Here is a 20,717-nt window from a genome sequence, read left to right as displayed (position 1 = left end):
AACAGGCTGTACAGCACGTTATGTTCCCGCATTATGTCCTATCCCCTAAGGCCTTCCCACCACTCACTCTTTTAATAACGGACTCAGAGGGCTTCCACCTGATTACCAAACTCTATTGCGTATGCAAGAACCTCAAACACGCCCACGACAGCTGGGTCCAGCGACGCTGGGAGGAAGATCTAGGCTGTCCCATTTTCAACAAAGATTGGGTTTTCTGTGGTGCACAAATTAAGCAAATATCCCCAAACCACCGTCATGAACTCCTCCATTTCCGCTTTTTACATAAGTCATGCGTTACCCCACTTGGGTTAGCTTGTAGTAACCCCAAATCCCCGCCCTGTACGTAGCAGCTGAGACACATTGTGCATTATATACTTTTTAAAAAGGCGAAATGGTCCCTTTACGTCTCGCCTTAGGGAGATAAAAACTGCTCCAGCTGACCAGCTGGGCTTGACACATGAACTTGATAGCTCCCATGAGCCTGAAGAGCTAAAAACAACGCCCAAATAACTAAAGTCATTTACGCTGCACCTTCATAGGAAAAGCCTTAACATATCTCAGCCTGTGGCAAGTAACTAGAGACTGTACCATGAGTGTTGTCAATGATGGCTGTATCTGGTTAAATTCTAGCCTGATGTGGCAGTGGCTAGTAGAGTTTGGGAGCTGAAAAATGTACTTAAAAGCTTTGAAAGTGACCTATTAAGCCACATACTGGTCAAACCCGGAAAAGCCGGGAGGCCCTATACAATGGAAGGCAGGTACTTTGCACGAATGACTGTAAGTAGATGGGTTGAGGAGGGCAGCAGTCGTTGGATGGCAAACGTGACCGAGGTTCTTTGGAGTTTCAATGATCCAGATGCTCTCTGGGAGAGCCTTTCTCATCCCAAAGTCCTGAGTAACAATACTTTCCTTGTCTCGCAGCACAGTTGTCCCCGACCGGCCACCGAGGCAGCTCCGAGTGCTTATTTCTGGACACTAAGACGACACGCTTAATAATATTCAGTCTTAAGTTATCGGTTACATTATATGCATTCAGAGCTTTAGGAGCTTTTTGAAGACCTGCAGCAGTGAGGTCCAAAACCCCTGTATCAGCTGCACTGTAATTCAAAGGAAGCTCATTTAGGGGGACAAGTCCCTTGAACCTTGATCATGGCAGGTGGTTCTGCATCATATAAGTTAAAAAGCAGTGCATGTTTGCTGCTTCAGGGTTGCATTTCAGGATGGAAAATACTCGATTTCTGAGCTCTTCCTAATATTTTGAATGGCCTGGACTTAAAAATACTGTATGGACTAGAGGGGGCGCTAGGTGGCGCCAGACCAAGATGGCCGCACCGCTGTGAGGCTCTGGCAGCCTGGTCCATATATCCTGCAATTATTAGCCTTTCGCACGTTCCCCGTGCCTTACAAAATTAAGATTGAGTGGCGGAAGAAGACCGCCACCCTTGGAGCGAGTTTCAGCCTGATTGGTGGCAGGACGGAGGCGCGGTGGCCTCGGATGTTCGGCGCGGAGCTGGACTGCGGACTTCCCTGGAGCTGCGGGCCGGACGCTGCTTCTGCGCGAGTCCGGGGCGGCCACGAGGTGCGAGGCCGCGAGCCGCTGGAGGAGTGTTTGCTGACAGTGCGTGGGGCCGCTTTGATCTCGGCTTGATAGCGCTTGTATGCCACGCCCGGGAGCCTGAATGTACTGATAGGAGCTATATAATCCTAGTGGAGCATCTCCAGGCTCTGTCTCCCTGCCTTGGCGGGCACCGTGGCACGGCAGGTGCGTCTCCTGACGGCCGCGTCTCCCTCGCTGACAGGAGGACTCCCGAGGGATCTATGGCGGAGACTGGCGGGGATCCGTGAGGTCTGCGTTGGAGAGTACCGGGTGAGTGCACCCTCGCTCCCGGTTGTGCGGATCACCTACCTTTGTACGTGCCCCCTCTACCCAGTGAGGCGCTGATAGTAGTTGGACATCTACCCTGAGACGCCTGCCGTCTGGATGTGGCGCCTCCCTATCCGTTGTGTGGCTGCTGGTGCCCCTGTTCTTCGGGGTGCCGTTTACTTCTGGAGGGGCACTCTGAGACGCTGCTGAGGGCTGAGAGCGCTCACTTGTGCGCCGACTGTGCTGTTGGCACGTCCCTTGCCTCGAGGTGATTCTGGTGGCATCATTGGGCGCACTAACGTACTCTGTGCGACTCCCCTGCGGCCTCCGCATACTCTCCGGCCGCCTCCCCCACCGCTGCCTGGACACGTGTGCTGACTTGGAGGAGAGGGGGTGAAACGAGTTTGCGGTCGCTGGGCCTTCACCATCTGTGAGGAGGATCGCGAGGCTGGTGTGGGGCTGATCGCGGCGGCCGCTCCGGGGGTCGCTGGGCTTTGGCGGGGTGTTGCCCCTGTTCCCCCCCGCTTGGACATTGGCACGCTCTTCGCATTCCTGTGGTGTGTGTGGGGGGGGGGCCATCGGAGTGGTGCTCGGCCCCGCGACAGATGTGAGCCTGCGACTGCATTGGCAAGTAATAGCATCGGAGAGAGGCGGCCAACTGATAACGCGCAGACATCCCACCAAATAGGGCGCCCTTGCAGACTGAACCTTGCCTGCCGGGATGGGGAAGTCAGATGGGCGGCAACAGCGGCTTCATTTTGAAACTAAGAAAGGGGGCACTCGCTCGGTGGCGGAGGAGCCCCCTGGGCTGGAGCGGGAGTCGCCGCCCGGCCCAGCGGCGAGCCCGGAAAATGAGGTCAAGGAGATGCTGCAAACGCTACAACAGAGTATGAATGGTCTGTCGGGAAAAATGGACACGATGAACAGCAGGCTCGACTTCCTAGTGTTAAATGTGGATAAGCATGACGAACAATTGAAGGAAATGGAGCAGCGCATTTCAGACAATGAAGATCGCACAGGTACCATGGATAAGCAATTAACGCAGATGGACCGCCTCCTGAAGGTGATAGCGGCAAAGAACGAGGACTTGGAGGCCCACAGCCGACGGAACAACATACGCCTCACTGGGATTCCGGAGAGTGCCAATACCGGACGGATGGAAGATTATGTGGAGAGGCTCCTCCGGATGAAGCTTGGGGCTTAGGCTCTCTAGTCCCATTTGATTGTGGAGCGGGCCCATAGATTGCTGGGACCTCGGCCGCCGCCGGGTGGGCCGCCTCGGCCTATTGTGGCAAGCATACTTAATTATAGGGACCGTGATGTGGCCTTGAGAAGGGCGAGAGAGCAGCAAAATTTACAGTTTGAGGGAACAGCGTTCTCTATATTCCCAGACTTCACTATGGCTGTTCAGGAGGCGAGACGGAAATTTGTGGCTGTTAAACAAAAACTGCGCACAGCTGGCATCGAATACGCCCTTCTGTATCCGGCGAAACTGCGCCTCAGACACCAGAGTCGCATGGTTCTGTGTATGACCCCTCAGCAGGCGGAGGAATTTCTTAAGACTCTGTGACGCCGCTCCCCTAGCCATGCAGCGGATGAGGGGGGGTCGTGTCCCCCTTCGCCTGCCCCTGAGGCGCGGGGGGAGTGAGCATCTCCAGGCCCATGCATTGGCGTAGCCTCCGCTGCTGGAATGACTGTTATATGGAGGCTGGAGGTGAGAGGATGAAGCGGGGGTGGTATTGCGGACTCCTAAATGTATAAACTTGGACTACCACTCTTAATGGGGTGCAGGGGGGGGTATCAGTGTATAATCCTTCTGCCTACCAGCATGGGACGATCCCCTAACGCTTACCCAATTGCGAACTAGATGAGATTGGGGAAACGTGCAAATTTTGATATTCAGCCAGGCCCCCTCCCAACACTCCCTCTCCATGCTCCTGCCTTATTGGCGAGTAGTAGACCACCAAGGGCGAGAGGGATAAGGGAGGGATATCTGGGTCCACAGGCGCCCCCATCATGGGCAGTCCCCCACAGGGTAGCGATGTTATTGTCTTTCAGTTGACCCACCTGTTGAGGTCGCTAGGGGGTTGGGTTGGGGAGGGAAGTATTGATACCGGCACGATTGGGGTGCTGTTGTGGGAGGGACGGGGCGCACTACTTGATGTGTTTGTCTCTTTGGGGGGAAGGGGGTGGGGGAGGGAGAAATCGGCAACCGCTCAGGCAACTACGAATGGTGGCGGGCACAAAGTTCATGATAATCATTCACATGGAGTGGGGGAGGCACTGGGAGTTTGGATTCAAGGCTGTAATCCACCGGGCATTTCTAGCACAGTACGCACGCACACCCTGCGCTGACCAAATTTAAATTACTGACCTGGAATGTTAGAGGGCTGGGGGACCCCCGTAAGCGGCGTCAGATCCTCGCATACCTAGAAAAGGTACCATGTCAGTATAGCGTTCCTCCAGGAAACACACATGGCGCCTGGGGATAACCCGACGTTTGGAAGCAAATGGGCCTCAGAACGAGTATTCTCGTCCTATTCCACGTATGCCAGGGGCACTGTGATCCTCATAAAACGAGGCACTCCGTTTGTATGTGCGGGACAGAAGAGGAGTAGGGATGGGAGGAGTTGTATGCTATGGGGCACGCTGGGTACGCAGTCTGTTGTGCTTGTGAACTGCTATGGTTCTAACGTTGACGACCCCGATTTTCTACACTCACTCTGGGGACAGATCACGGGGGTGGGAGCCACACATGTATTATGGGCTGGGGATTTTAATACAGTCAGTGACCCCCGGACGGACAGATCATGTGCGTTACCGCACCATTACACCCGTATTCAGGTGGCGATGGCTGGGCTCCTCACACACGAGGGGCTTACTGACCTCTGGCGATATACTCACCCAGCTGGTAGAGAGGGTACTTACTACTCGTCGGTGCATGCGGCCTGGTCGAGGCTGGATTACTGGTTGGGGTCCAGGGGGTTGTGTCACTGGGTATGTGCGGTGGACCACCTTGCACGCATTTTTTCTGACCATTCGCCTGTGTGCCTCACGCTGGAGATACCGAACCTTATTGCCACTCCTAGAAGCTGGCGACTGGTCCCTGGGGCACTCCTTGACGAAGTGTTTAAAACCGAGCTGGAGGAGGAGATAGTGGATTTTATTGCCCGCAACAGGGGGTCGGTGGCACGGGTGGGCACGCTATGGGAGGCCTTTAAGGTCACGATCCGGGGCACCTGTGTGGCAAAGAGCTTTGGAGTCTTGCGGGACATGCGACGGCGCCTTCGCCTGCTGAAGGATCAACTAAAAGTACTGGAGGTGGATCTCTGGCGCGGGGACTCGGGCGAGGGGAGGGCTAAATTGCGTGACACCATTACCGACTACACTTCCACAGCTGAACGGGAGGCTCAGTTTAGGGGGAAGTATGTAACTGCCAGACGCTATGGCGAGGGAGGCAGGCCGGGGCGTGCTCTGGCTCGCGACATCAGTAGACCACGTTACACCAATTATGTGCTTGAAATTGAGGACGCACAGGGGGATAGACACAGGGATGGCTTAGAGATTCTGAATACCTTTACGGCATTCTACGAATCACTGTATTCGTCCAAAGGGGTGAATACCAATGATTTTGCTGCATTCTTTGGGGACATAACCTTGGGGTATCTTATTGGGAGGCAAAGGGAGTTCCTAGCTACGCCATTTACGTTGGAAGAGATTCGGGATGCCATTGCCCAGCTGCCAGCAGGGAAGGCGCCCGGCTCCGACGGCCTGCCGGCGGACTTATGTAAATTATATATGGACCATATCGCACCGGTGTTGCTGGAGGTCTACTCGGAGGCGCTGGAGGCACAGGTTCTGCCCGCCACAATGAGGGAGGCCCTTATTATTTCTCTGTTGAAGCCTGGGAAGCCCCCTGATAAGTGTGATTCCTACAGGCCCCTATTGTTAATCAACGTGGATATCAAAATCTTAACTAAAATGATAGTGAATAGACTGAATCTCCTCATGGATAAGCTGGTATTGCCAGACCAGGCAGGCTTCATCCCTGGGAGAGCGACGTCTCACAATTTGCGCACTCTCTTCTCTATCATGCATCAGGTGGCTCCGCACCTCCCCTTGGCCGCTATTTTCTTGGACGCTACTAAGGCGTTTGACTCGATTGAGTGGGACTATCTTCACGCGGTCCTGCGCAACATGGGGTTCTCGGTGGGTTTCTCTGATTGGATACGTTTGCTGTATACCGCGCCAGTCGCTAAAGTGATGGTAAATGGTCACACCTCTACCTCCATATCACTCTCCCGGGGTACCAGACAAGGGTGCCCGCTGTCGCCTCTGTTATTCGCGTTGGCGGTGGAACCATTAGCGGCGCGGGTGCGGCAGTATCATCGGGACAAGGCGCTCAGCTGCCCTTTACGGCCCATCCTTATTTCGCTTTACGCGGACGATATGACTCTCTATGTAAAGGATCCACAGACAAATTTAAATCCGCTGCTGAGGGAGTTTGTGCGATTCGGAGAGCTCTCGGGTATCCACATTAATTGGGCTAAATCCCAGATATTCCCTCTTACTGCGGCCGTTTCGCGTTTCCGGGCTGACTTTCCGTTGGAATGGTGCGACTCTACCGTACGGTACCTAGGGGTACAGGTGTCTGCGGACCGGGAGGAACTCATGAGAGACAACTATGGGCGGGCGATAGAAGCACTGAAAGACACTATTACACGATGGGTTGCCCTGCCACTGTCCCTTGCGGAAAGAGTATCCCTGATAAAAATGGTAATACTACAGAAAATGCTTTACTACTTCACGAATATCCCCTATCACCCGGGAAAAGTTTTTTTCGCTACCCTGCGCACTGAACTCTTGCGGCTGGTGTGGGGAGAAAAGCAGGCCCGTATCAGATGGGATGTTTTGGCTCGACCATATGTGGCAGGTGGCTTAGACCTGCCAAATTTTGAGCTGTATTACCAGTGCGCCCAGGCCCATTATGCGCACTACTGGACGAGCGGTCCGCGGTACACAGCGCATGTTGCCACGGAGCATTGGCTTGCTGATCCCGTACCGTTGGATGGGGCATTATGGCGGCACACCTCCCGGCAGGAACGCAGTCCCGATACTGTGGAGTCTACGAGCCGTGCTTGGGAGTGGATCATGAAACGGACAGGAATGCCTTTGTTGTACTCTCCACTGCTCCCGCTCGTGTACCACCCCCGCCTGCCTCTTTTGCAGGAGGGAATTTTCCACAAAATGAAGCTACACAGGGGGCTGAATACGTGGGGAGATTTATATAGAGGCGGCAGATTCATCACGTTGCAGCAACTTTGTGCCGAACCTCCCCCCACCACCAGGGAGACTTTCCTGTACATCCGGGTCAGAGCCGGAGTTCAGGCCGTCACGCCTGACTATCCCTTAGAACCGGCTACGTCGCCCCAGTTGCATGCAGTGCTGCGGGCTACTACCGCCTCTCATCTGGTGTCGGCCCTATACCGTTCCATATACTCGGGGACGGAGTATGAGCAATGTACTGCACGTGGCAAGTGGGAGGAGGAGTTGGGGCAGCCGTTGACTGACCGTGACTGGCTATTTAGCTGCAGACAGACAGAGCAGGTGGCTGCTAGCAGTAGGCTTCTGGTCACACACTATAAGTTCATTCAACGCTACTACTACACCCCTGTGAAACTGCATCGGTTTGGGCTCCGGGAGGATACTAGGTTCGATAGGTGCGGGGTCGAGGGGGCGGGCATGCTGCATCTGGCGTGGACTTGCCCCTCTGTACATGCGTTCCGGGCTCTGGTGTTTGACGCGGTGGGGAAAATAATTGCTGGCCCTCTGCCACCTACACCACTAATGGGTATTTTGGGATGTACGGAGAGCATACCGGCTTCTCATAGAAAATTCGGCTCATTTTGTTTTCTCCTTGCCAAGCGTAGGGTGGCCTGCAGATGGGGGAGAGGACGGGCCCCTAAGTTTAAGAGCTGGCTGGAGGACCTGATGCGTTGGGAGGAAGAATTAACTTTGTATGCGGACCTTCTGCCGGCCGCCTCCAAACCCAAGGACATATGGGACCCTTTGAGGGGGTACCTGCTTCAGAACCCTCAGACACCAGTTAGTCCCAATGCTTCTACGTTCTGAGCTGACCGTGCGTCGGGGGCGTCTGGGGTGCAATGTGGGAGTACGGGACCCCTGTTGCCGGGTCTCTTCTGCTTGTGTGGACTGTCCGGGTCCCTGGGGCCTAATGTTGATATTGCAGTGTGTGACTGGTGGGGTTGTGGCGGTACCGGGAGGCGTCTCTGCGGTGGCACGGGTTGCGGGGCTGCTGCATCTTGCCTTTTGGTGGGGCCCTTTGTGAGTGCGTGCTGGCGGGGGTCACAACTTAGTGTATATGTGCTAGCCGAACCCCTCCCTATTGTTTTCATAGTATTTTTCTTTTTTTTTTCTACTGTGATGCCATTAATTGAACTGTGTTGCCTCTCGTGTTGCCTGGCGTTATTGTGACTATATGTTTTCACACGGCTGGCCCTGATGGGTTGTAGGCGGCATGCTGTGTTAATATTACAAAATGTGATGATTCCTGACTATTATAAATTGCTGCCGGCCCCGACGGGGTTGTAGGCGGAAGACAGCTGTGTCAGAATGGTTGTTTTTATTTTTTTAATAAAGGTTTTACAAAAAAAAAAAAAAAAATACTGTATGGACTAGTAAAACCCTTGCCGGGTGGTAACCCTATCGGATGTGCCAGTTTTGACAGGATTGCACTAGCAAATGTCTGTGAATGCATGACATAGCCATGTTTATAAGATGGCAGCGTCCTGCAATGAGGGCAATAAGTCTCCTGTGTACCAGTGCAGAATTAGTTTGTAGAAAATACCACAAAGCACTTTACGTCACAAAGATACTGTGCTTCGAAGTTACTGTAGAAATTCCAACCTTGGGTCTTTAGAGCTTCAATGCATCCATTTTATACATCGGTAAGTGCTATCAGTTCACTCATTCTCTACAAACGTTTAGTTCTATTTCTGTGTAATTAACATATCCCGGTTTTGGGTTCAAAATCAGGTCGCTTTACTCCAGTTTCACTCATTGCGAGTGAGACTCACTCACTGGGAAGTTGTCACGTTGGTTCAGCCCTCAGGATCGGATTGTTGCTAATTGTGGTCCACCTCTTGATCTACCCAAGCCTAAATAGCCGTAATGGCATAGGTCATTAGGAGGATCAAGTGAGGGAAGGAAAGGAAGGGGACAGCAGGGAGGGAGATCTGTAAAACACAAAGAACACGATTAATACCCTACCTATCTTCCCTAACTTCTTGGTAATGCCTCCCTATCTATATATATACATGCTTCATGAACATACCACAATATCTGTGTACCTGTGAAGGAAAAGAACGTGCTGCTTTATGACGTAACTCTTCGAAGGGTGCTCCTAACAGCTGTTCTCTTTGGTTGGCTACATAAGAGGATACATAGCAACAAGGCAATCATAGGACAATAACACAGCGTCACCACTAGGCACAGGTTTCTCCCCAATACATGTTACACCACAGTTTAGTTTTCTCCCCGCACCTACCCCAAGCAATGCTCCACCTTGCTTCACAGGGAGAGCGCGTTGTCCGCTCGCTTATAAGGGCTCCCTGTTAAAGATGGAGTCAAGAGCACACACAACACAACACAACAATGAACCTATAGGAGTAGCCACAGAGAGTATTTCGCCAAAGGGGTTCTTAACCTCCGCTTGAGGTCAGAATCCCGACATCATGCATAGCGTTAATAATGACGTAAGGAAAACGAAATAAGATTTGTGTCAAGCTATGAGGCCAAGGTTAATGCTGCCTTACTGGCCAGTGACAATTGCCAGGAGGTTGGCGTAATACTGAGAAGAGCCGGAAGCCTCCGGGCCTGCTTAAATACCAATAGTCAAGGAGTCGGTGGCAATGTTACCACTGACGACGAGTGCAATCAAGAAAGAACCACTCCCCTTACTCCGCATGAGCTGGAAATCAGCTCTCCAACGGAAGAGGGAACGGAGGGAACGGGGGTCAGAGTTGGACTCGGTGCACTGCACCCTTACCGGACCTTCTGCCAAACGGGAAGCGCTCTACTTCCTCCACCTAACTTCCGCACCGGGGCTGCACAGGCTCCACAGCGACTGCAATACAAGAATCCTGCTGCTGGAAGGAATTTCCGACGCTCGGTGTGGCGGCGTCGACGTCTTTGTAGCGACGCTCGTGCGTGATGACGAATCACGCTGCGTGTGTGATGCACGCACGGGGCTTCTGGGTAATGTAGTTTCGGTGGGAGGGGTTGTCAGGTTTGTCGAGCACGCTCGAGCACGATCCGCAACAGTACATCCCTCTCCTCAACGAGAGCGCGCAAGAGGACTTGGTTTTCGTGGGTATCTCCTGTGGAATGAGGCCACTAGACAGTCTGCGTGAACGTTTTATGCCGGTTCCCACGATTCTTCTTCTGGCCCGTACCCCTTCCACGCTACTAGATACCACAATCTTCGACCATGGAATTTGGAGTCTTTAATCCTTTTCACCTCGTACTCCGGAACATCACCCACCATGACTGGTGGAGGGCGAGCGGTGTATGATGCGCAAGCTGGCTTCAGTAGAGAGACGTGAAAAACTGGGTGTATCCTAAGGTGTGGGGGCAATTGTAACTTCATGTTTACCGGACTGATACACTTCTCTATCTTGTACGGGCCGATATATTTAGGATGAAACACGCTATGTTTTTTTAAGCGTATGTTACTTGTTGACAACCAGACGGAGTCACCCTTTTGATATACTGGTCCTGGTCTTCGGTGCTTATCCGCTGATACCTTGTACTTGTTTTTCGCGGTCCGTAATTTCTTTTGTGTCGTCTCTACAATTTCCTGAATGTGTTTCACTCTCCTGGCTACTTCGGGTATGCTGGTGGAGTTGTTTGGGTGAACAAATGGGAGGAACCGTGGATGGTATCCATAAGTGCAATAAAATGGGGAAGAGTGCGTGGAACTATGGGTGGCGTTGTTATTTGCTATTTCCGCTAGCCATAGGTAGTCTACCCATTTCTCCGTGTCTTGGTGCACATAACACCGTAGGTATTGCTTTAGCGTCTGATTAAGGCGTTCGGTTTGCCCATCGGTTTGAGGGTGATAACTCATTGACAGGGCTGTGTTGATGTGGAGAGCTGAGCACCATTGCTTCCAAAACCTTGCTGTGAACTGGGAGCCTCTGTCCGACACAATGATCTTGGGTATTCCATGTAGCCGCACGACATTTTTCATGAGCGTTGTGGCTAGTTGACCTGCCGTAGGCACCGCCTTGCAAGCCACGAAGTGTCCCATCTTGGTCAAAAAGTGTCACACTCCTTCCTCTCCGTGCCTCGCCTGACTCACGTCATGCCCTGAATAGCTCACCAGACGCTAAGACGAGAGCGCTGATGGGGTGGTTAGCCGGATGGTGGAGACGGAACGAGAGCCAAACGGGAGTTAGGACTACAATTCCCATGATCCCTGCACTTCCGCCACCCAGTCCGATCACATGATCCCTGCACTTCCGCCACCAAGTCCGATCACATGGGAAGAAACCGGAAGAGGTAAACCTTGAAAACGCCGTTCGGCGTTTCACTCGTTGCTGATTATTCTCCCGTTGCAGCCGAGATCCCCGACGTCTGCAGTTCGCCCGTGTAGGGTAAGGGTGCACATGCACCACCTGGATCATTGAGAGCCGCTGCTCTCGATATAGTTCTTACAAAGACTTCGTACTCCTGCCTAGACTTTTCTTGTGAGGCGAGAGAGACCATATCTTGCTATTCCTTGCTGAGTGATTATCTTGGTCTCCTGACTACTCTATGTTCATGTGTGTTATTATTTCGCATTCCCTGTGCACACGTTCCTGGGTGATTTAGGTGTTTAGAGGAAATTGTATATATTCACCCTGAAAACATTAACCAACGGTTGACAGTGAAATAAATGCCACGGAGTTGAAAGAAGCATTTTAACTCCGGACCATTGTTTATTAACAGGGGGCCATGAGGCGGCAGTCTGCTCATCCCCTGTGAAGTGAAGCAAGTCAACCCTTGTGGTGTGTATGATAAGGAGCACAAATAGAGTGTTGCGGGTTGCTGGGCCACAGAGTGTGAGGAAGTGTTTTCATGTCGCCTTCCTTTTGTTTCTAGAACTCTCTAGATCATTCAGAACAGGGTATTGCTTGAGTGGGATCCAGGATGAGTACACCTGGAGAAAACGTTGTTTAAGTTTGTTTGCAGGTACGCATTCTTCCTCTAGAGCAGAGGTCTTCAAACTTTTGGATGCCGAGACCCCCCTGTCAACATTTTGAGGCGTAAGGACCCCCTCTTGACAAAAATGTCTAAACCTGTTGACTAAATTGCGTGGGATGAAAATGTAAATAAGGTTATGTGATGCCGCGTATTTTGGGATAGCATTGCTTCATTATTTTGATATTTGTTACACACAGTAACGCTGAGGAAAGATTTCACCCAATCAGTACCCATTTATAACCAAAATACAGCAATTATCATCAGAAAGATTTCAAGTCAACCTTTGTGAAGGGCCTTCCACTCTGCAGCAATACGTGCTGCCACATTAGAAGCTCACCTGGCCCTGACCGGAAGAAGCAGGGGTCCCTTAAAACCCTGGCGGTTTTGTGTAGAGTTAAGCCTTTTACCCATGCAGCTTTCCTCTCACCCCCTCCCTTCCATCCCTCTCTCCTCTCCTAACCCCGGATCCCTCTCTCACTTTGCAGGTCATTTTCTTTCACCCCTTTTTACAACTTCTGAACTCTCCCCATTCAACCTCTCACTTCACCTTTAATCACCTCTTGCCATTCTGTCCTTTCACTGCCCTCATCTCTAACAGTCTCTCACATTTATCTCATGGCCTCTCTGGCCCTGTCACCTCCCGTGCCCCTCAGCACTTCTCATTCACCTTGTCTCTTCATTCAAATTTTTGTCTATTTGTATCTTACACCTCTCCAGTCCCCCCATTCCTCTTTCACATCTCCCCTTTGTTCTAACAGAAGTCCTCACCTTTGGATCACACTCACTTCTTGCGTGTCCACACTTCTCTTCGGCAATTCACATTTCTCCTCATCCCTGACCTCTTCAATCAAATTCTCTCACTCCCTTGCTGTCCTCTCTCATTTTGGGTGCGGATGCAAGTTCAGAATGGGATGAATGAATGTATGATTACTGATGGGCTTGTTTGAGTGAGTTGCATATTGAGTAGTGAGGGGGACAGGTGAGTGAAGTGTCACATGAGTGCAGGATGAGTAGTGTACTCGTGTGACTGCAGGTTGAGGTATAGTGTGAGCAGGACAAGTGCATTGTGAGTGCAGAGTGATCACTGTGAGTGCAAGGTGAGCGGGTGAATGGTGCAAGTGCATGGTGATCAGTGTGAGTGCATTGTGATCACTGTGAGTGCAATGTGAGCGGGTGAATGGTGCAAGTGCATGGTGATCAGTGTGAGTGCATTGTGATCGCTGTGAGTGCAGGGTGAGCGGGTGAATGGTGCAAGTGCATGGTGATCAGTGTGAGTGCATTGTGATCGCTGTGAGTGCAGGGTGAGCGGGTGAATGGTGCAAGTGCATGGTGATCAGTGTGAGTGCATTGTGATCGCTGTGAGTGCAAGGTGAGCGGGTGAATGGTGCAAGTGCATGGTGATCAGTGTGAGTGCATTGTGATCACTGTGAGTGCAGGGTGAGCGTGACAATGAAGGGCGAGAACGAGGAATGAGTTGTCTGAATGCAGGGTGCATTCCCAGACCCATGAAGTAACTCAGCATGTTATTGACGGGGGCGTAGACTTTAATATCTAAGTTAAACTATTGCGGCATTAATCGGGGATTGAGGGTGAAGGAAATAAATAATGTGCTGATCCTGCAACAAACTTCCAGTCCTATGGTTAGGGTTGCCAGCAGATTATTTTGGTGGCCCAGTCGGTACAACAAAAAGCAGTCACCTAAAGCGGTATTTTCAGCGCTTATCTGTGCATACTTTCCAGGGCCGGCTTTAGTGCTGGTGGCGCCCTGTGCGACAATGTTTGTTGGCGCCCCCACAATGACCACCCCCACCATGGATTCTCTCACTAGCACCCTTTAGCAGTGACCAAGTCTCCATAACCCCACACTCTCAGATGCATTGAATTAGTTATATAGCGCCACTCATACCAGTGTAGGGTGTCCGAGCACTTTGCATCACACACACATTACACAGAGACAATCAATCATAAGTGTGTAAATCAGTGTATAGGAAATGTTACATAAGCCAAAGGACTAAAAGTATAGGAGTCACATGTCATCCATACTGGTAGGCAGTATAGTTCAAGAGTGCTTGGTGTGGAGAAGCACAAACTCAGAGTCGAAAAAGAAACAGCATAGTTGGGAGTTTCCTTTAATAATAAGAATTGATTTCTAGCCAAATTAACCCTTTTTGCAACATTAATCAATGGTCTAATAATGTATTCTTTGTAGTGTGCATGCTGTTCTAGGATGAAAGTTAATAGCTCACTATTCTCTATTAGGACTTTAAGTTATAAATTGCAAGTAACAAAAGGATGTCTCTTTTGAAAGCAGTAACCTGCTGATCTCTTCACATCATACGCACTCTGTAATCTACTTGGTACACGTTCTTTGCAGCAGGCATATTAACCCTCTGCACTAACTTCACCTAAGTCAAAACCTCAACTATACAACATTCTGATCTCTCTCCAGGAAGATAATTAATCACACAAGTTATCTTGACATTTATGTGAGGCCTGGTAATTGCCGGGGAAAGAAACGCTGCAGCAGGTGCTTCAAAAGCACAATAAACTTTCACTCACGGCGCCCCCAGGAAGCCAACTTTGTATTCCTTTCCATGAAATGCATTCTCACACTACGGCAGTGAATGTAAAATCCAAATGTAAGGAATAGGCACAGTGGGGACCCAGGGGGTACTGGAACCAGCAAAAAAACCTAAGCCTCTGTAAGCAGTTTACAAAGGCATGTTAAATGGTCTTTAAAGACCTGTGAAAAAACACGGGGGTGCCGGAGATAGGAATCCAGACACTGCCCAGCTGAGCCCCCAGCAGCTCAAGTTTCACTGCAGCAGCCCGGGCTGACTGGGAAGGCGCGACCCCCTTTGCATCACTCCACGGCCCCCCTGGGGGTCGCGCCCCACAGTTTGAAGACCCCTGCTCTAGAGTGAGTTGAACAAGCATATTAAAGAATAGGCTAATGTGTTTAGTGTCTTTCACTTTCAGATCTCCCTCCCAGCTGTTCCCATCCTTTCCTTCCCCCGCTTGACCATCCCACTCTCCTGTGCTTTAATAGCAGTCAGGGTTGGGGCTGTCGAGAGGTGGACCCCTTTTTGCATCGTTCCGCTCCCGAGGAATCTTCGAGTCAACAGAATAATCAGCCCACGAATTGACTTCCTCCTGGGCGGGTCGATGCAAAACATGGCCACATTAGAGGAAGTTGTAGGGGCCTTAGCCTTGGTACAGCAAGAACTAGCCACTTCTCGAGCCGAAACCGCAGCCTTAAGACAGAGGGTTGAAGGAATGCAACGCAACCCCTTTGATGCAGGTATGGGGCGGGTTCCTTTAGGTGGCTTTTCAGCCTCAGCCACACCATTTAGCGTAGAACTACCTACACCTATTCCCCTTGCACCTCCCGAAAGGTTTTCAGGAGATGCCCATAAGGTGCAGGTATTTATTACACAAATCCTGCTACACTTTTCGTGTAAACCCAAGGCCTTTCCTTCCAATCAATCTAGAGTAGCCTTCACCATTTCCTATTTGAACGGTGATGCCGCACAGTGGGCTGTTCCCTTGGTGCGGCGCGATGATCCACTTTTGTATGACTGGGATGCATTTCGAGACGAATTTGAACGAGTGTTTGATCGCAGGGCCGCCACCTTTACAGCTGAACGTGAACTGCTAGAATTAAGACAGGGGACTAAAGAATTAGTTGTGTATGTCAACGCCTTCCAACGATTAGTTGCAGAGACAGAGTGGCCCGAGAATAATCAACGCGCGTTGTTTTATCAGGGTCTTAAAGACGAATTGAAGGACGCATTGGCTACGATAGATCCACAACCCACCTCTTGCAAGGCTCTTATTGAACTAACCCAGAGGTTAGACCACAGATTAGCAGATCGTAGGGTGGATAAAAGGAGAGGAGAGAAAACCTCATTTCGGTTTGACCGAGCTAGACCAGCTCCTGGAGGATATAACTCTACTTCGGAACCCATGGAAATAGGTTCAGTTCGAGCCTCTCTTACCACAGAAGAGAAGGAGCAGAGACGCAAGAATGGGCTGTGCTTATATTGCGGAAAGAAAGGGCATTATGTGAGGGAGTGTTTGGCTAAACCTCCAGGAAGGGATAGAGAGGTCTTGTCCCGTAGGAGTGGAGACAATCTGAAGACGGAAAACTTCAAGGCTCAAGAAGACAAGAAGGGAGGTTCTTTTTTTTTTTTTTTTTTTTTTTTTTTCAAAATTTTATTAAAACAATAAATCAGTTACAAGTATGGGCCTACAACCACCAGGGCCGGCCGCTAGACTCAGAAAGGATCGTACATTACTTAAAGCAGTAGGCGACACCTGGGGCCCAGCCCCAGAAATGGCTCAGGATAGCTCGAGAGAAGCAGGAGACATACATTTAACATAAATAACAACAAAAAACAACAGGCGAGGCATACGGGCAAAATGCGTGGGTCAGGCTACATCCGGGGGACTTTTACTCCAAACCTTCAATTAGCTATCAACAGGAGGGAGTACTGAAAGATCGGGGGGGGGTAACGGGAAAGGAACATCTATATTCGATTATTACAATCAGTTGCGAGGAACCATCAAGGGTCAGGGGGACAAGGCAATATCGGTGTCCACTAGGGGGGGCGTACAGATACCCCCACGATACACGTTCCATTGCCCCCAAATTCTACCCCATGCCCCGGGTTTACCGCGGGCCACATATACAGTCTTCTCCCTGAACATACACCAGTCCATGTTTTCCTTCCATACTGACACGGTGGGTGGCCGCTGGGAGCCCCAAAGCTGCGCTATATCCCTCTTAGCAATCATGTAGCCCAGGGCCGCCCACCGAGTCTGCGCCGCGTTATAATCATTGGGCTCCCACACATTCAAGACACAGCGACGCACCTCCGGCAGCAGCGCCAACCCGGTGACTTGTCCCATGACCCCATGAACCCGACGCCAGTATTCCGCCACCTCCCGGCACTCCCAAAGGATATGGAGAAAGGTGGCACTGAGCCCACACCCCCGCTTGCAGAGCCCATCTTCCGAGAATCCCATCGAGACCAGACGGGGGCCCGTCACATACACCCGGTGGAGAATCTTTAACTGGACCAGGCGGAGACGGGCTGGAATGGCGACTTCCTTGGGGGACGATAGTGCGGACTGCCAGTCCTCGTCGTCTAATTCCACCCCGTCCCCCGTCCACGTCTCCCGAAGGCGCACCAATAGGTCAGCCCGATTATTAATGAGTTTTTTATAGATTAAGGAGATAGTACTGTCGGGAACATGACCATCAAGTATGCGGTCCTCGAGGGGCGAAGAGGCCGGGATCTTGGTCCCCTCCCCAAAGACAGAAAGCAGGGCATGCCGAACCTGGGCGTATCGGAAGAACTCCTTTTCCGTGAGTTCGTATTCGCTCTGGAGCGCCGCGAAGGTCTTAACCGCGCCCTTCATCCATAAGTCTCCCACTCTACTGATGCCAATCGTATCCCAATGGTCAAACCCCTTCGTTGTCCAGAGGCTTCCCAGTCGGTCGGAGGCAAATAAAGGAGTAGCGCATGTTAGTCGCTCACTCCAACCCATGGCTACATTGGCCGCCTTCCAAATCCGTACCGCGATCTTAGTGGGGCCCGTCAGGGTCCGTCCAGCCGAGCGGGAGTAAAGCGCCCTGTTATAGTTACCGCCGGGAAGCAGGAATTTATCCATCTCATACGCCGGGTTCAAGCCAGGCGCATACGTGGCATGATTAATGGCTGATAGCTGTGAGGCCCAATAATACCTGCGAATGTCGGGAAGCGCGATGCCCCCGTCGTACCAGGGGAGAGTGAGTTTGGCCAGGGCGATACGCGCCCGTCCGTCCCACACTAGTCTCCTCTGCAGGCTCTCTACTTCCCGAAAGTAGGCCACTGGAATGATGTCGAAGGAGTTCTGAAGTGCATAGAGGAACCTGGGAAGGGACATCATTTTAAACAATGCGGCCCGACCCAGTGGGGACAGGGGCAGCCTACACCACCGAGCCGTGTCTTCCCTCAAACGCCGAAGTGGAAGCAGGAGATTGTGCTCATAGCGAGCTACCGGGTCCAACGAGATGTGTATCCCCAGGTATTTAAAGCCGGACAGAGATATTTGGATCGGAAGCCGAGGCGGCAGGAGAGGGGGGCCACCGGAGATAGGATAGACACAGGATTTAGACCAGTTAATCGTGAGACCCGAATTTCTCCCGTAGGAAGTCAGAACATCGAAGAGAACGTTAAGCGACTGCCGCGGCGAGGTAAGATACAGGAGGATATCGTCAGCATATAACGAGACCCGATCCTCAAAGCCCGGGGTCCACCGGATCCCCCTGATCGAGGGCTCCCAGCGGAGCCAAGCGGCGAGTGGCTCCAGGGCAAGAGCAAAGAGCAGAGGGGACAACGGGCACCCCTGCCTCGTACCCCTACCGAGAGCGAAGGGCCGAGAGACCCGCCCATTTACCACCACCTGAGCCATGGGTCCCGTGTAGAGAAGCTTCACCCAGCCAAGAAATCCCTCCCCAAAGCCGAATTTGGTCAAGACAGCCCAGAGGAATGGCCACTCGATGGTGTCAAAGGCCATCGTGGCATCTAAAGAAACCAGCACGGCCGGTTCGGAGAGGTACTCTGCCCTGGCGAGGGCGCCATGGAGACGCCGCAAGTTGAGGGCGGTGTTGCGATGTGGGATGAAGCCGCATTGATCAGGATGAATCAGATCGCAGATGACGCTCAACAAACGATTGGCAAGGACTTTAGCCAGGATTTTAGGCTCTGCATTCAGCAGTGAGATAGGCCTGTAAGAGGCACAGCGGTCCCGTGGCTTACCTTCCTTGGGGATCACGACTATCGTGGCCAGTCGCTGGTCGACCGGAAGGGAACCGGCCTCAAGGGACTCCTGAAACATACGACGGAGGAAGGGCGCTAGTTTATCCGGGCGCAACTTATATAATTCGATAGGTAGACCGTTGGGACCCATGGCCTTGCCCGAGCGAAGGGACCGAATCGCAGTCGCGATTTCATCTACCGACAAGGGAGCGTCCAGCTGCTCACGGTCCTCGGCAGAAAGGCCGGGCAAAGCAATGTCCCTCAGGAGAAGGCGAGAATCTTCCTCATCCCTATCAGTCACCGGGGAGTACACAGTCCGGAGGTGGTCGGCAAAACATTCCACAATCTCACCAGGCTCAGTCACACACACTCCACCCGAGACACGCAACTCCGGGACCACACGATTCACTCTCTCCTTCTTGTCCAGCCACGCAATCAGCTTTCCCGCCTTGTCCCCGGCATCATACAACCGACCCTGCTGCTCCCTATACATAGTTTTGGCAGCGTCGGTGACAAGAGATCTGTATTCAAACTGTTTCAGGCTGAGGGCATGGAGCCCGTCCGGAGTGACACCCGCCTCCAAGGCCGACTCCAGCCCCGAGATGTCAGTCTCCAGCTTCACCACCGCCTCACTCCTGAGCTTCTTAGCCACCACTATCTGGGAGAGGGCGTGTCCGCGGATTACGGTTTTAAAGGCTTCCCACAGGGACATTGCAGACAACACAGACCCCTCGTTTTCAAGAAAGTATTGGTCCATAGCCTTAACCAGACTCTCGCGGGTCGTAGGGTCTCGCAGGTACCACGGGTTAATGGGAGCGGTCCGCCCTGCAGACCGCGACTCGGTGTCAAAGAGAAGCCACAGCGGGGAATGATCGGAGATACCCCTCGCCAGGTGCCTGACCTCTCGAATTCGACCCGTCTGCGCCGCGGGCATAAGGAAATAGTCTAACCTAGAAAGACTCCCATGTGCCCCAGAATGAAAGGTGTATTGACATTGGGTCGGATGCATTAATCGCCAACTATCCACCAGGCCGAAGGTCTCCAACAGACCACCTAGCCAAGCCTGGGCAGCAGGGAGGGCCCTGGGTGGGTGACGATCCAGGTCACCCGAAACCACCGAGTTAAAATCCCCGCCCATAAGCAAAAGGCCATCTGGAAGTTCAAGCAGCATTCGACCCAAGTCCGCGAAGGTGGAGTTCTGGAGGCCCGGTGGGACGTAAATTGAGACCAGGGCAAGGGGATGCCCCTCCCACCTCCCAATCAGACAAACATAACGCCCTCTATCATCTGAGACCACCCTCGTGATCTCCAACGGAAGTGAGGATCGCAGGAGAATGCCCACCCCCCTGGAGCCAGTTGTGAAACCAGAGTGAGCCACGAGGCGGTATCCCCCCCTGTTCATTGCATGGCAGACATTGCCAACCAAATGCGTCTCCTGGATAAACACCACATCAGGAGTCAGACGACGCAAATACTGCAGCACTACACCCCGTTTGATACGGTCCCCCAACCCATTGACGTTCCATGACATCAGCTTCAACCCGTCCCCCCCCATTCCCTCCAATAGATCAGAGGTCCCCCCGCAAGTAGCACAAGTCCCAAAGGTGGCAGAAAATCAATACCTCGCCCTACAAACAAAAACCACACTACAAAACAACCCCTCCTTCCCCCCCACCTCCCCAAACACCCAACTCCCCCCACCCTGCACCCCTGCGGGCCAAAAAACCCCCCCAAATTGCAGTGTGCCTGTCGCCCAACTAACCCCAGTCTACAAAAAGACC

The sequence above is a fragment of the Triturus cristatus genome, chromosome 6 (genome assembly GCF_964204655.1).
Source record: "Triturus cristatus chromosome 6, aTriCri1.1, whole genome shotgun sequence".
Lineage (NCBI taxonomy): Eukaryota > Metazoa > Chordata > Amphibia > Caudata > Salamandridae > Triturus > Triturus cristatus.
This window is presented reverse-complemented; position numbering follows the sequence as displayed.